The following is a 15,278-nucleotide window of genomic DNA, read 5'->3' as shown; positions in this document are numbered from 1 at the left end:
AACTTCACGGCACCTCGGAGCTGGGGATGCTTTAATTACTGTATCCTGCCCCCTCCCTGACAGCCCAGATCAGACCCTGGGGACCACCTAGTCCAGTATCCCGCCCCCCCGTCCTGTCCCACTCAGCCCCATGGGGCCTGTCGAACCCAATTCCTTGTACCTTGGTGCGGATACGCAGGTGATGGTAGGGCACGGACTCCGGCGGCTCATGGGGGTGATTCTCCTTCTGCAGCCGGGCGTTCAGCATGCAGACGGCTACGCCGGGCAGCACCACCACAAATGACAGGATATTCCATTTCCTGGCTGTGGCGACAATCACCACACAGTGCATGGCCCCCACCACTGCCCTGGGGCAGGGGGGCCTGCACTGGCTGCCTGGGGAGACCACCCCCTACTCAACTCCCATCCTGCTCCCCGCAGCCCAGCGCCCCCTAATGCCACATGGGGGTCAGCACTGACAGAGGGGAGAGCGCCCCCTACTGAGCCCCGACCCCATACCCACACAGCACAGCACCCTCCAGCTGTTCTGAAACAGGAGCAGTGGAGGTCAATTTCAAAGTCACTCTCCCTCTGCAGCCTCTCCCTCTGCCTGGTGGCTAAATATAGTCCCAGGATAGCACCAACGGGAGCGCAGCCCACATGTCAGGGGAATAAATAGCACGGCTCAGACACCGCCCAGCCCCAGGAAACGGGGGCCTGGTTCAGCTCTGAGTAAGGGTGTCCAGCTGTCTCAGGAGCGAGGGCCAAGAGACGGCTTTGGAGTCTGCTTCTAAAATCACCCAGCGCCTGACTGTGGGGAGACACTTATGGGACATTCCAGTCACAGCCCATGTTTCCCTAGAGCTGGCTGGATTGGGGGGGGCTTTGCCTGGCTCAGCTGCACAGGGATTGCGTGGGTTTAGATGGAGGGTAGTTTGCAGTTATGCTCCAACGCAGTACTTGGCAGATGCCCTCTGCCGCTTGACTCCGCTAAAAACTGTTGTCCTGGCTGGTTCTGTGACCCTATCAGCATCTGCCAGGGACTGATGATCTCCCAGCCCCAGAGGAGGGCAGCCTTGAGGTGAGGTCCCCCCCCACCTTGCATCCCCTGACACATGCAGCCCCCCCGGCTCCATGCACCACTCCATCCTGGGGGAGAGGGGAGCTCTGCATCCTTGGACTGCCCAACCCTCAGCCTCGCTGTGGGGAATGCTAGACGGGGGGGGGGGGCTGGCCAGTGCCAGAAGAGAGGGGGTCTGTGATGTGGGTGCTGGGGCTGAGACCCGACCAACTCGATTCACAAGGCCACTGAACGAGTGTCAGCTGGACTCGATAGCTTGGACCAGATCAGAGCCAGCGCCTCCTATTGGGGAAACCCAAGCCAGCCAGTGTCCGTCTCCCCCCAACTCCTATGAGCCACCCAGTGTCCGTCTCCCCTCAACTCCCTAGAATCCCAGACCACCCTGACTCCAGCCTCTCACCTCCTGTCCCGTCCCCGTGGTGACTGGCGCTGGCTGACACAGTACCAAGTCCAGGCTGGTTTCCTTATTGGAAGAGAAGGTTAAAGGACTAGAGACCCAAATATTGACCCTGTGTTGTATTACAGAAAACGATGTCTTTGTCCATCAGGCACAGGCAGAGTGTAAGGAAGATTCAGAAAAGGCCGGGCAGGCGAAACTGAAGAACAGGGAAGGAAATTGTCAGCATGTGACCTCCCCAAGAAAGAGAACCCATGTGCCCACCATGCAGATAGAAGTAAGGAATCGTTTTCATCCTCTCTGCACAAGTACTACGGCAGAGAATGATTTGGAAGACCCTTTGGAGGGAATGGATCAGAAGGAGACCCGTTTGATCAGAAGGCAAGGGATGCATTCTCCTAGGGATGGGGGTTACACGACCACCATTCCGAAGAGGAAGAGAAGGGTGATGGTGGTTGGGGACTCCCTCCTAAGAGGGACAGAGTCATCCATCTGCCGTCCAGACCGGGAAACTAGAGAAGTGTGCTGCTTGCCTGGAGCTAGGATTACGGATGTGACGAAGAGACTGCCAAAACTTATCAAGTCCTCAGACCGCTACCCCTTCCTGCTTCTCCACGTGGGCACCAATGACACTGCCAAGAATGATCTGGAGCGGATCATTGCGGACTATGTGGCTCTGGGAAAAGAGATAAAGGAGTTTGAAGCGCAAGTGGTGTTCTCATCCATCCTCCCTGTTCAGGGAAAAGGCCCAGGTAGGGACCGTCGCATTGAGGAAGTAAATGCGTGGTTACGCAGGTGGTGTCGAAGAGAGGGCTTTGGATTCTTTGATCATGGAATGCTGTTCCAGGAAGAAGGATTACTAGGAAGAGACGGGATTCACCTAACAAAGACAGGAAAGAGTATCTTCGCAGACAGAATGGCTAACCTAGTGAGGAGGGCTTTAAACTAGTTTCGACGGGGGACGGGGACCTAAGCCCGAAGGTTAGTGGGGAAGAGGGACACCACAAGGAAGCAGAAGGAGGAGGGTGCAGCAGGGGAAGCCTCCCGATTCATACTGCGAAAGTAGGCCAGTCGGCTACTTATCTCAAGTGCCTGTACACAAATGCAAGAAGCCTGGGAAACAAGCAGGAGGAACTGGAAGTCCTGGCACAGTCAAGAAACTACGACATGATTGGAATAACTGAGACTTGGTGGAATAACTCTCACGATTGGAGCGCTGTCATGGATGGGTATAAACTGTTCAGGAAGGACAGGCAGGGGCAAAAGGGGGAGGAGTTGCACTGTATGTAAGAGAGCACTATGACTGCTCTGAGCTCCAGTATGAAACTGGAGATAAGCCAGTTGAGAGTCTCTGGGTTAAGCTTAGAAGCAAGAACAATAAGGGTGATGTCGTGGTGGGTGTCTGTTACAGACCACCAGACCAGGAGGATGAGGTAGATGAGGCTTTCTTTACTCAACTAGGGAAAGTTTCCAGTTCACAGGACCTGATTCTCATGGGAGACTTCAATCACCCTGATATCTGCTGGAAGAGCAATACAGCAGAGCACAAACAATCCAGGAAGTTTTTGGAGAGTGTCGCTGACAATTTCCTGGTGCAAGTGCTGGAGCAACCAACTAGGTGCCGAGCTTCTCTTGATCTCCTGCTCACAAACATGGGAGATTTGGTAGGGGAAGTAGAAGTGGGTGGCAACCTAGGCAGCAGTGACTATCAGATGGTCGAGTTCAGGATCCTGACGAAAGGAAGAAAGGAGAACAGCAGGATACGGACCATGGACTTCAGAAAAGCGGACTTTGACTCCCTTAGGGAACTGATCAGCAGGATTCCCTGGGAAGCTAATATGAGGGGGAAAGGAACCCAAGAGAGCTGGCTGTATTTGAAAGAGACCTTATTGAGGGCACAAGAGCAAACCATCCCGATGTGCAGAAAGAATAGCAAATATGGCAGGCGTCCAGCTTGGCTTAACAAAGATGTCCCTGGCGAACTTAAATGCAAAAAAGAAGCTTACAAGAAGTGGAAGCTTGGTCAGATGACTAGGGAGGATTATATAAACACTGCTCGAACGTGCAGGAATGAAATCAGGAAGGCCAAAGCACAATTGTAGTTGCAGCTAGCAAGGGACATGAAGGGGAACAAGAAGGGTTTCTACAGGCGTGTTGCCAACAAGAGGAAGATTCAGGAAAGTGTGGGCCCCTTAGAGAAAGAGGGAGGCGACCTAGTGACGGAGGATGTGGAGAAAGCTGAGGTACTCAATGCCTTTTTTGCCTCTGTCTTCACAGACAAGATCAGCTCCCAGACTACTGTACTGGGTGGCACAGAATGGGAAGGAGGTGAACATCCCGCAGTGCTGAAGGAACGGGTTCAAGACTATTTAGAAGGATTGGACATTCACAAGTCCATGGGGCCAGATGCAATGCACCCGAGGGTGCTGAGGGAGTTGGCTGAGGTGATTTCAGAGCCATTGGCTATTATCTTTGAAAGCTCATGGCAACAGGGGGAGGTCCCTGAGGACTGGAAAAAAGCAAATATAGTGCCCATCTTCAAAAAAGGGAGGAAAGAGGATCCGGGGAACTACAGACCGGTCAGCCTCACCTCAATCCCTGGAAAAATCATGGAGCAGCTCCTTAAGGAATCCATTTTAAGGCACTTGGAAGAGAGGAAGGTGATCAGAAACAGTCAACACGGATTCACCAAGGGAAAGTCATGCCTGACCAACCTGATTGCTTTCTATGATGAGGTGACTGGCTCTGTGGATGTAGGGAAGGTGGTGGATGTGATATACCTTGACTTTAGCAAAGCTTTTGATACTGTCTCGCACAGTATTCTTATCAGCAAGTTAAAGAAGTATGGGTTGGATGAATGGACTATAAAATGGATAGAGAACTGGCTAGGGCATAGGGCTCAACGAGTAGTGATCAATGGCTCCATGTCTAGCTGGCAACCGGTCACAAGCGGAGTTCCCCAGGGGTCGGTCCTGGGGCCGGTTTTGTTCAACATCTTTCTTAATGATCTGGAGGATGGGGTAGATTGCACCCTCTGCAGGTTTGCGGACGACACTAAGCTGGGGGGGAGTGGTAGATACCTTGCAAGGTAGGGATAGGATACAGAGTAACCTAAACAAACTGGAGGATTGGGCCAAAAGAAATCTAATGAGGTTCAACAAAGAAAAGTGCAGAGTCCTCCACTTAGGAAGGAAGAATCCCATGCACAGCTATAGACTGGGGACCGACGAACTGGGCTGCAGCTCTGCAGAAACGGACCTGGGGGTAATGGTGGATAAAAAGCTGGATATGAGTCAGCAGTGTGCTCTGGTTGTCAAGAAGGCTAATGGCATATTGGGCTGCATTAGGAGGGGCATTGCCAGCAGGTCACGGGAAGTGATTATTCCCCTCTATTCGGCATTGGTGAGGCCGCATTTAGAATATTGTGTCCAGTTTTGGGCCCCCCACTACAAAAAGGATGTGGACAAGTTGGAGAGAGTCCAGCGGAGGGCAACACAAATGATTAGGGGGCTGGAGCACAGGACTTATGAGGAGAGGCTGAGGGAACTGGGCTTGTTTAGTCTGCAAAAGAGAAGAGTGAGGGGGGATTTGATAGCGGCCTTTAACTACCTGAAAGGGGCTTCCAGGGAGGATGGGGCTAGGTTGTTCTCGGTGGTGGCAGATGACAGAACAAGGAGCAACGGTCTCAAGTTGCAGGGCGGGAGGTCTAGGTTGGACATTAGGAAAAAGTTTTTTACTAAGAGGGTGGTGAAGCACTGGAATAGGTTACCTAGGGAGGTAGTGGAATCTCCATCCTTAGAGGTTTTTAAGATGAGTCTTGATAAAACCCTGGTTGGGATGATATAGCTGAGGTTAGTCCTGCTTTGAGCAGGGGGTTGGACTAGATGACCTCCTGAGGTCCCTTCCAACTCTAATATTCTACGATTCTATGATCCATTCATGACAGTCCCAAGGAGGCATTTATCTTTAAGGCATGTTGAAGAACATGGTCCCTGCTATTTCAATGGGTGGGTCCTAAAGAGACATGCTTAGACTACTAAAAGCAATTGCTTAATGTTATTGTTTTAAATCTCTCCCAGGCCCATTTGTTTGGAATTTAATCACCTTACGTTGAAATTTCCATAAACCATCTCCCCCCCTGCCAGTGAAAGAGCTCTTCCTTCCTTCACCAGCTCCTCCCCCTTCCCAAATCCCACCCTTGTCACCATAAATCAGCCACTACTATCCAGCCAGGATCTTTGAACCTTGTCATTTCGACTAAATATGTGTGGAGAAATGCCCTGTGGTAAAGGAAGTACCACACAACAGTTTTTATCATGCGTGGCTAGATGCTGTTGTGATGCTAGAGCGAATTTCATCAGAGCTTATATTGACTGCATGAGATTTCTCTTCCATGTGGCATTTCCCCAGGTGTTGAACAAGCTTTGATTTGAGAGTGAAGCTTTTCCAGCAGTTGCTACATTTTTGTGGTCTCTGTTGACAATGTGTAACCTGATGCTGGGAAAGGGCAAACTTCTGATGGAAGCTTTTCCTGCACTGGGGACACTTATAGGGCTTCTCCCTGGTATGGATCCTCAGGTGCCTAATCAGGCTTGATTTCTGCCTGAAGCCTTGCCCGCATTCAGTGCATTCATGAGGCTTTTCCCTCGTGTGGGTCCTCTGGTGCTGGACGAGCCCCGATCTCCAACTGAAGCACTTCTCACAGTCCGGGCATTTGTAGGGTCTTTCGCCTGTGTGCATCCTCTGATGAGCCAGGAGGTTGAACCTCTGGGTGAACCCTACCCCACACTGGGGACATCTATAGGGGCGCTCCTCCATGTGGGTCATTTGGTGCTCCCTAAGGTACGACCGCTGAGCAAATGGTTTCCCACAGTCGGAGCATTTATAGGATTTCTCGCCCATGTGGCATTTCACCAAGTGTAGAACATAGCTTGATTTAAGAGTGAAGCTTTTCCCGCATTCGGTACATTTGTGAGGTTGCTCTTCCTGGTGCCTTAACTGATGCTGGGAAAGGCTGTACTTCTGACGAAAGCTTTTCCCACACTAGAGACATTTATAGGGTCTCTCTCCGGTGTGGACCTTCAGGTGTCTAGTCAGGTTGGATTTCTGCACAAAGCTTTGCCCACATTCCACGCATTGGTAAAGTTTTTCCCCTCATGTGGCATCGCTGATGGTGGAGGAATGCAGATCTCCACCTGAAACTCTTCCCACAGTCGGGGCATTTATGGGATTTCTGTCCCACGTGGGTTCCCTGAGGCTTGTGAATGTCACAGCCAGCAGGTCTCTTCTCCCCCAGGGGTCTCCCTGCTGCCATCCTGCTCCCCTGGCGTATTCCCCCTCAGGGCTCTGGTATGTCCCATGCGGCTCTGCTCCTGCTGGCTTTTCCTGCGGTGGATTCTTCTCCTCTGTCTTGGCACCTGCTGGGGGAGAGAGAGAATCCAGCCAGGGCTCTGGTATTACCTGTGCCAGAGAGAGGGGGCGGCAAAGGGGTTTGTCGCTGAGGAGAGAACTTGATAGAAAGGTAGGGAAAGCCCCAAATCCTTGCCTGAAGGGAGAAGGGTTGGTTCTGCCCGGATGGCCCAGCTGGCCCTCTGAGAGAGGCTGGGGGAAGGGAGAGTTCCTACTGGGATCAGACAGGGTGGGTGGCAGCCAGGAGTGACGCCTGCCATGAGGTCAGGGACCTGGTGGGGATGATACTGTCAGAGAAAAGACAGATCTGAATCAGGGGATGGGGAGACACTGGCAGCTTTGCTGGGATCCCAGCTTTTCCCTTCACTCCCGTCCGGTCCCTGAGCCGGAGTAGCTCATTCCGCACCTGTATGGGAGTCTCCCGGGATTTCCGTTTCCCCGGCACCCTGGATTTCCAGGATGCTCCCCTCTTCCCCTTGCTCCACCCAGATGACAGCAGGCTTCAGAACTCCCCCCACACAAGCTGCTAACCTGCCAGGGGAAGCTGCTGCTCACTAGGTCAGATCAAAGGATCTTCTTTATTCTCCTCCCCAACCTTCCCGCAGATCTCGCCCTGCTTTGGGTCCAGCGCAGCCCATTCTGTCCTGGAGGAGCATGCAGCCTCCTCCTCCCACGTCACCAGCTCCTGGAACAACAAAGACACCTCCCCTCCAATCAGCACCTGTAATTCCAGCCCGGCCTGACTGCCCCCCATCGGATGGGAACTCCTGACCTAGGGTCCTAGAGGAGAATGGCCTCATGTCCCATTCCCACCCCACATCAGCCAGCTAGTCCTGCTGCCCTGGGGCCGGTGCCCTATGGAGAGAAGGTGCTCTGGAACTGCTCCATTTGTTAACCTGGGCCCAGGCAAACACGATGTGTTTCATACAGCCAAACTCAAGGCCATCAGTCCGGGAACAAAGAACACGGGCCTCACTGACCACATAAGGGATTGTCTTGTGGAAAGCACTGACTCTAAAAAGGATTTTGATGTCATTGCTGATAGACAACTGGACACGAGCTCTCAGAGAGCTGCTGTGGAGGAAAGTGCTAATGCGATCCTTGGCTGTATAAACAGGAGGAGGAGGTGGGAGGTTATTTGACCTCTTTATCTAGCACCTGGAGACCTATTAGCACACAGCATCCCATGCTGGTGTCCCCATTTAAAAAAGGGTGTTGACAAACTGGAGAAGGTGCAGAGAAGAGCCACAAAAATTATTAAAGGGCCAGAAGCAATGCCTTACAGTGAAGGGCTTAGCTCTTAGCTCTGTTTTTTTTATCCAAAAGGTAAGGGGGTGACTTGATTAAGGTGTAAAAGTATCTTTAGAGGGAGAAAATTCTACTTTCATATATACAGACACACCCATTCTTACACACAGTGCGTTATTAGCCTGTGGAACTCATTTCCAATAGATAGCACTGAGCCTGGAGTTCAATGGGATTTTTTAAAAGGATCTGATAGCAACATGAATAAGGAGAACCTCAACAGATACATTGTTAGCTCAACTAAGCAATGTTTTGAGGAGGCATCTGCTTCAGGGCATAACACAAGCAGCAGCAGACAGGATTAGGAAGAAACTTGGCCTGGGGCAGATGGTGCAACCTTTGTCCATTACAGGATTTCTTGCATGTTCCAATGAAAGGCCTAAATCTTGGCCGCTGGCAGCTGTTCCTAATGTCTTGGCAGATGGTGAAAGAAGAAAGCTGATTTTGGAGAGGAGCAAAAGGAACAGACACTCATGTCTCCACCTTGCTCTGCAATCCCAAGAACTACATCTCTTTCTCCTACTGCAGGTGCATCAAACATAGCGGCGTCAGCCTATCATATTATAAAAGTTACATCCCAGACATGGGGCAGCAGGAGAAGGAGATGTAGTTCTTGGGAGGTGCTAGAATGATGGCCACCGGTGATGAAGGGGAAGGTGACTGTGATGAGGGAGATGATGACTAACATTTCAGATTGTTCTGCAAGGGATGGTGTGAGTATATGGATGTGGAGATGTACATTCTGGAGTCTCTCTACCTACCTTACTGAGTTGGGGTGTTTGTGACTGTGCTGAATGCATTAATAAACTATTTGTGATTAGAGAAGAGTTTATCTAGCGTGAGTGTTATAACTGTGCACTGCTGGGTTCCCAGCTATATAACAATTTGAATAACACTGGGCCTGATCTTGGGACAAGAGCCTGTCAACCCTCGAAATGATAACTGGGGATTCTTAAGTAATCAGTGTAATCTATTGATTAGGCTACATTCCCTGTAACCACTAAATCCCACGCCCCTCCCAGAGCCAGAATACAGACCAGGAATCCTGGCTTCCAGTCCTCCTGCTCTAACCACTAGACTCGACTCCCCTCCCACATTTGGGATAGAATCCAGGAGTCCTGGCTCCCAACTCTAACCACTAGCCAATGCTCTCTTTATCCCTGGCACAGTTACTCTGCTACCTGGTGCTGGACGAATCCCTTCTTCTGGGTGTATTTCTTCTCAACATATTCAATCTGGGCCTTGCTCACCAGAGTCACTTTCTGTTGCTGAGTCTGGAACAGAGAAATTAACCATCCCTGATCAGAAATGACCCAAACCTGCCTGGAGTGTCATCCCAGGAGAACCCAGCACAATTTCAGGGATCTCTTACCTGGTGCTGAGATGCAGCCACCTCTGGGGTGGGACACAGGGACTGTTAACATGGGGGATCCCTCGCTTGGTGCAGGGAGGCAGAGGCAGCTCTCGTACCTGGGACACCCACTGGAAGCTGACGTTCCCTTTGATCATGAACTCCAGCGGCTACTGCATTTCCAGGGAGGCGATTGTGCACCGGATCTTCTTACAGGTGGCAACAGAGCAGTCCTGGGGGCAGGATATCGCCGGGTGAGGCAGGGCCATAAGTGTCTCGATCTGTCTGTACCAGGGGTCCCTCTCCCATCCCAGTCCCCCACTCGCTGTTTGTGTTAGCACCAAGGGGAAGATGCTGCTGGGACCCGCACCAGCCTGTACTCACCAGCAGGGCATGCTCGCTCTTCTGGTAGTGCCCCTGTTGGGTCCCCACTGGCTCCCTGCCGCACAGCGCCCCCTGCTGGTGTGATGTGCCAACACAGAATGCTGCCTGGGAGAGCCACAGCCAGCAAGGGGATAGCTCAAGCTGTGGAGGGGGCTGGGAATCCACCCGAAGGGGCAGCTGGAAAAAGCTGTTACAGAAGGAGAGGCGTGAAGATGCATAGCTAGTGGAGGAACTGGAACTGGGGTCACAGGGGAGGTGATCAAATAAAAGAAGAATAGGAGAAGAAAAGGAGAAAAGAAGGATAATAGAAAAGGTTTCAGGTCAGGAGAGGCAGAAAAACAAATAGGCCTGGGTATGTGAGCAGGCATTGTGAGGAAAGCGAAGTGGAGGAAAATAAAACCTACAGATGTAGCAGAAGGGAGTATCAAGGGAATAAACTGGAAGGAAATACAAACGGTGAAGAAGGGAATTGATCAAAAAGCTGTCTTAGATGAAAACAGATCCTGAAAACAGTGAACAAGAAGCCCTCCCACAAAAGACGTAGACAGAGAGAGTGACTGAACATCTATTGACACAATACACTTCAAAGGTGCCGAATGGACAAGTGAGGGCCCACTAGGTGATGAAACCCCTCTGGTGGATAAACTTGGTGAAAAGAGGTACAGCTGCAGGAACATCCAATCTAAGGAGCACTTCAAGGCGAAGAGAAGCGAAGAACAGGACAGCAAGAGGGGAGATGGCTTAAAGCCAAGGAGTGGGAAACCTGATTCTTCTCTGAAGTGACACAGTATATTGTGGCATAATCCCTGTTTTTTCTTGTTATCAACAATGGATTTGGTATTAAGTACTCAGAGTAAGAACAAGTAGTATGTACAAGCTTGCAAAGGTAAATGTGTTGATTGTAGTAGAAAAAGCCTGGAGCATGGGGCCTAGTACAAGGTCTGAGACCTGAGCACGTCAGCAAAAGTTATGCTATGAGCAAAAGTCAGGCCCTGCTAAAAAGCAGATGCTTATCTGCAAGTTCAGTGTCCAGCCCATGAACTTGGCACAGGTATTGCTACCATTGCTAAAACACACGGAATATGTAAACACTTTCCAGCAGGCTAGCACCAGTACACCCCGCCCTTGCACAAGATAAGATGTTTTGACAGAAGTGGTGAATAGGGTTGTTTTGTCTGAAACATCAGGAGAAAGGTAAAAGAGGAGGTAACAAACATGTAATGTGGTACGTAAATAGTTTATCCCAGATTGTTTGTCTCAGTCTGTGATATCAAAGGGCTTTGGAATGCAACTAATGGCACCTTCTCAGAAGCACCCGAGAAGCTGAGTGCAGTGGCAGTAACCCAATGTGCAGAGGCACTGGCCAGTACCCAAAGGATGAATCAGACACATCTTGTGCCCAGGAGACTTTGGGCAGAAGTTTCAAATAAACCCACCGTACTGGGAACAGCCAATCAAACTCATCCAGCAGGAGCTGATGTGAGAGAGAAGGAAGACCGCAGTTGGGCCACATTATCAAAAAATCACCCCATTCATAAAAATGGCCTGGGGTTGGGCTATCGAAGATGTAAGAGATGCAGAAAATGCACCCATTCAGGAAATGAACAGAGTACATCAGCAGATTGAAAAAGAACTGGTTGTGACTAAAGAGATACAGGGAAAATATGTATAGTGTTGGAATGCCAATAATGTTATTAACTGTTGTTGGAATATTACCCTTACTCTAGCTCCTGACACCGAAATTAACAATTAGTTAATTAGTATCAATTAGTATCCCCTTTGTAAAAGAACCTACTCACGCTAAGGAACAGGAAGTAGAAGTTCCAGAAAAGGAACGTGCATTAATTACAACACAACAAATAGTGGAATACCAAATTATGGCAATAGTAGGAGGTAACCTTGCTCTGCCGTGTAATATGAAATTGTGCCCATGTAAAAATATGGATGTAGCGATTGACTGGTTTAAAGCAGCCAATCCAGTAATAATTCAGTTGGAAGGAATCATTAAAACATATGGGGAAATGGACAAATCGAGTAACTTTTATCCATTTAGAGGATAAGTGGAGCGTGTCTATTCACATAAATAACCTTCAGTTAAATGAGGGTACAGACGTGGGAACTTGGGTAATTCCCCCAGATATTTGGATATGTATTTATCATGTGCAAGGATTATTGACACAACCAACCCAGATGCCAACCTTGCCCCCTGCAACTTACTGTACCACTGCTCTACCAGTGGAATGTCCAAAACTGCAACCTGGGCCGGAATCAGATTATTTTCCTACATCCTACCATGGAGGATATAGTGGAAAACAAGGGATGGATGCATGGATGTGCCACTTAAATTAAATTTCTCCAATATGGCCATGCCCATGCAATGCCCCCAGCAATACGACGATTGGTTTAATTCAGAGATTAGGATACAGTTACTATATTGGAAAGGTTTTCACAATCCTCTAAAAATGCAGCAAAGTTGAAAAATTAAAAAAAAAAAAAAAGAGGTGTCATAGGCACCATGTTGGGAGGCTTAAACCTTGGCATGTCCTATGGAATACCATAGCTGTCGAAAACCTGAATCTAAAAATGAACAGCATTGTCAATGGGATAGGAAAGGCGATGAAAACTGGAGGAGGTGTTAGGAGCCTGTTGCTTAATCAACACGCAATAACCATTGACAACTTGCATGTGATTGCTGCAGGGCTTGAATACCTCCATGCCACCATGATTTCAGAGATCAATAGTTTGGGAAATGATGTTTCATTGGCACTGGCCTGCGTACACTATGGAAATAGAGTAACTGAAGTAATCAAACATTTGCTACAAATGAGGCCACAAAATTGGCCCCGTTTACTAAATCACACAGCTATTATAAAACTCATACGGGAACAAGGCATAGAGAATATTAGCTCAGTTATCTTACTACTGGCTACATTTGATGGTGTTTCATTCCTGGACAGTGATAGAATAAGACAGAACATGGAGCAATGGTCTCAAGTTGCAGTGGGGGAGGCCTAGGTTGGATTAGGAAAAACTTTTTCCCTAGGAGGGTGGTGAAGCACCCAGGGAGGTGATGGAATCTCCATTCTTAGAGGTTTTTCAAGGCCTGGCTTGACAAAGCCATGGCTGGGATGATTTAGTCAGGTTGAGTCCTGTTTTGAGCAGGGGGTTGGACTAGATGGCCTCCTGAGGTCCCTTCCAACCCTCATCTTCTCTGATTCTATGATTCAGTAAGTGACACTTATGTGCCGCACTATCAGAGTGTGCGCCTGGTGACAGAAACAGGTTCTGAAATCAACCACAAAGAATAATGGATGGTGGCTGTGCTACTACTGACGTATGACCTAATGATCAAATCATTGCCACCCATCACGCAATTACATTTAGCTATACAGGACTGTAGGGAAGCGCGGGCGTCCCTCCGTCAATCACCGAGGGAGGCCACGCCTTCTCGCTGTCATGCACCTATAAGGGTGGTCTCAATAGGTTGGTTCAAACAGAAAGAAAAGGGGGGAATTAGCTGTTTCCAAAGCCCTGACCCTCCAGGCAGGGCAGCATAGGCAGCGGGCATCAAAAATCAGGGAAGGCTTAGCTGTCCCTGCCGCAACCACTGCTGTCATGCCACAGGACACCCTGGGTCGTGGTGGCCCCGCTTCTTGCCCTCTCTGCTGGGGGGCGGAAGTATTTATGCAGCCTGCAGGCTCCCCAGCAGCAGAGAAGGTGGTATCTGCTACTCAGCTTCCCGGGTCCCTTGTTGGACTCCCCAGGGAGATCACTGATGAACCCGGGAAGCGAGTAGCAGATACACCTTCTCAGCCATCCAGAAACCTGCCTGGCACATATAAAAGCTCAGCACAGGCAGTGTTCTCCTGCGGTCTTCACCTGTCGCTGCCTCCTGGCTGGGCAGCTGCTCTACTCCCCTCTAGCAGCCCAGGACACCACCAGCCCCGGGCCTAATCTGAGTCCGGACTCCATAAGTCCTCATTGCTGCTGCTCACCGGTTCCTCCTACCCTCTCCTCCACTTGTCTCTGCGCTGCTGCTTCCGCCGTGACCCCTCCTCAGCCGGAGACTCATGCAGTGGCAAGAAGGGGGGCAGAGCCTGAGGAGAGGTCTGGGGGGAAGAGGCGAGACGGGGAGCTAGCCTTCCTGAAGTGGAGCTCCACCCATTGCGCATACAGGGCAAGGCAGGGCAATAAAGAGTCCAGGGGCTCAGGCCTTGAGGCAGGATGGAGAATGCCCCAGTCTGAGGTTCTGGCCCTCCAGCAGGGCAGAACAGCAAATAGTTCACAGCCCAGGCCCTCATGCAGGGCAGGGTACCAGGCAGTTAACAGGGCTCTGGCCTGCAAACAGGGCAGAGCTGGAGCAGTCCGTGAGCCCAGGCCCTCAAGCAGGGTGGGGCAGCAGATAATCAGGGGTGAGCCCCACAGCACAGTCTAGGGGCTCAGGCAGGGGTAAGCACCAATGCAGGCCTTTTGGCCTAAGGTGGGGAGGTTGCCACCCTTGTGATGGGGTTGCAGGGGGACGAGGGCCCATCCCACTCCACCGTGTCCCAGTCCAGGGCCCTAACAGTGGAGGAGCATTCCGCCTCTGGCTCAGTGGGGCTCCAGCCGAAACGCACCAGCCAGTCTTAGACAGCCACCCCTGGGCTTCTTCCTACTCCCCCTCTGTAGTGCCCCTGCAGCTCGGGTCATCCTCCCAAGATACACTGCGAGCAGCAGTCCCAGCAGCTCTTCAGGCACTCAGTCAGCCGGTAGCTCTGGGTAGTCCTCAGGCAGCAGCTCCTCTGTCTCCAGCAGCATGCATCTGTCTCCCTTGGCAGCTCCGGCCCAGCTGAGCCTCAGGGCTGTCCTTTTATACTTCATCTTTCTGTCCTGCCTATCAGTTTCCAGCATGGTGGGCATGGCCCTCCTGGCCCCGCCCCAGAGAAGGCAGGTTGTGGACCCTCCCTGTCAATCACTGAGGGAGGCCACACCTCCTCACTACAAGGATTTAGTAACATGAACCAAGATGCTCTGATACTCATAGCTAATCTACTTCAAAACAGTTCGAGGAGATAGAAAACGTGCAAGAAGTGATGGAAACATCTTGGTGGGCAGTTCCGGAGGAGGTTACCCTGCACCTAGCCATCAGAACACTCAGTCTATTATTGATGATAATACAGGTGATAACTGTGGTTGCCCTATTAGGAATGTGTTGCTATCTGCCATACCAAAACAAAAGGGCTAGATTCCAACCCTTGCTGGGAAAAGGACTGGCTTTGGCTATTAACAAAGCCGTCGTAATGGATAAGGTCTAAAGATTGGTATTTACATAAGTATTAATGCTTATTACTTATTTTTATGTCCATCGATGTGCTTTTATTTGGTATGCTGGG

At 50.5% G+C, this 15,278-nt stretch overlaps 1 pseudogene; it reads right to left on the bottom strand.

Moving 5' to 3' along the window:
• Positions 1-5,771: 5,771 nt before the first annotated feature.
• LOC137149878 (zinc finger protein 892-like) lies at positions 5,772-6,873 on the bottom strand (annotated as a pseudogene).
• Positions 6,874-15,278: the final 8,405 nt, after the last annotated feature.

Source organism: Emydura macquarii, unplaced genomic scaffold (genome assembly GCF_026122565.2).
Source record: "Emydura macquarii macquarii isolate MOO-44397 ecotype Brisbane River unplaced genomic scaffold, CSIRO-AGI_Emac_v2 contig_892, whole genome shotgun sequence".
NCBI classification, from domain to species: Eukaryota; Metazoa; Chordata; order Testudines; family Chelidae; genus Emydura; species Emydura macquarii.
The sequence above is the reverse complement of the archived record's forward strand: the minus strand, read 5'-3'. Positions and strand labels throughout refer to the sequence as shown.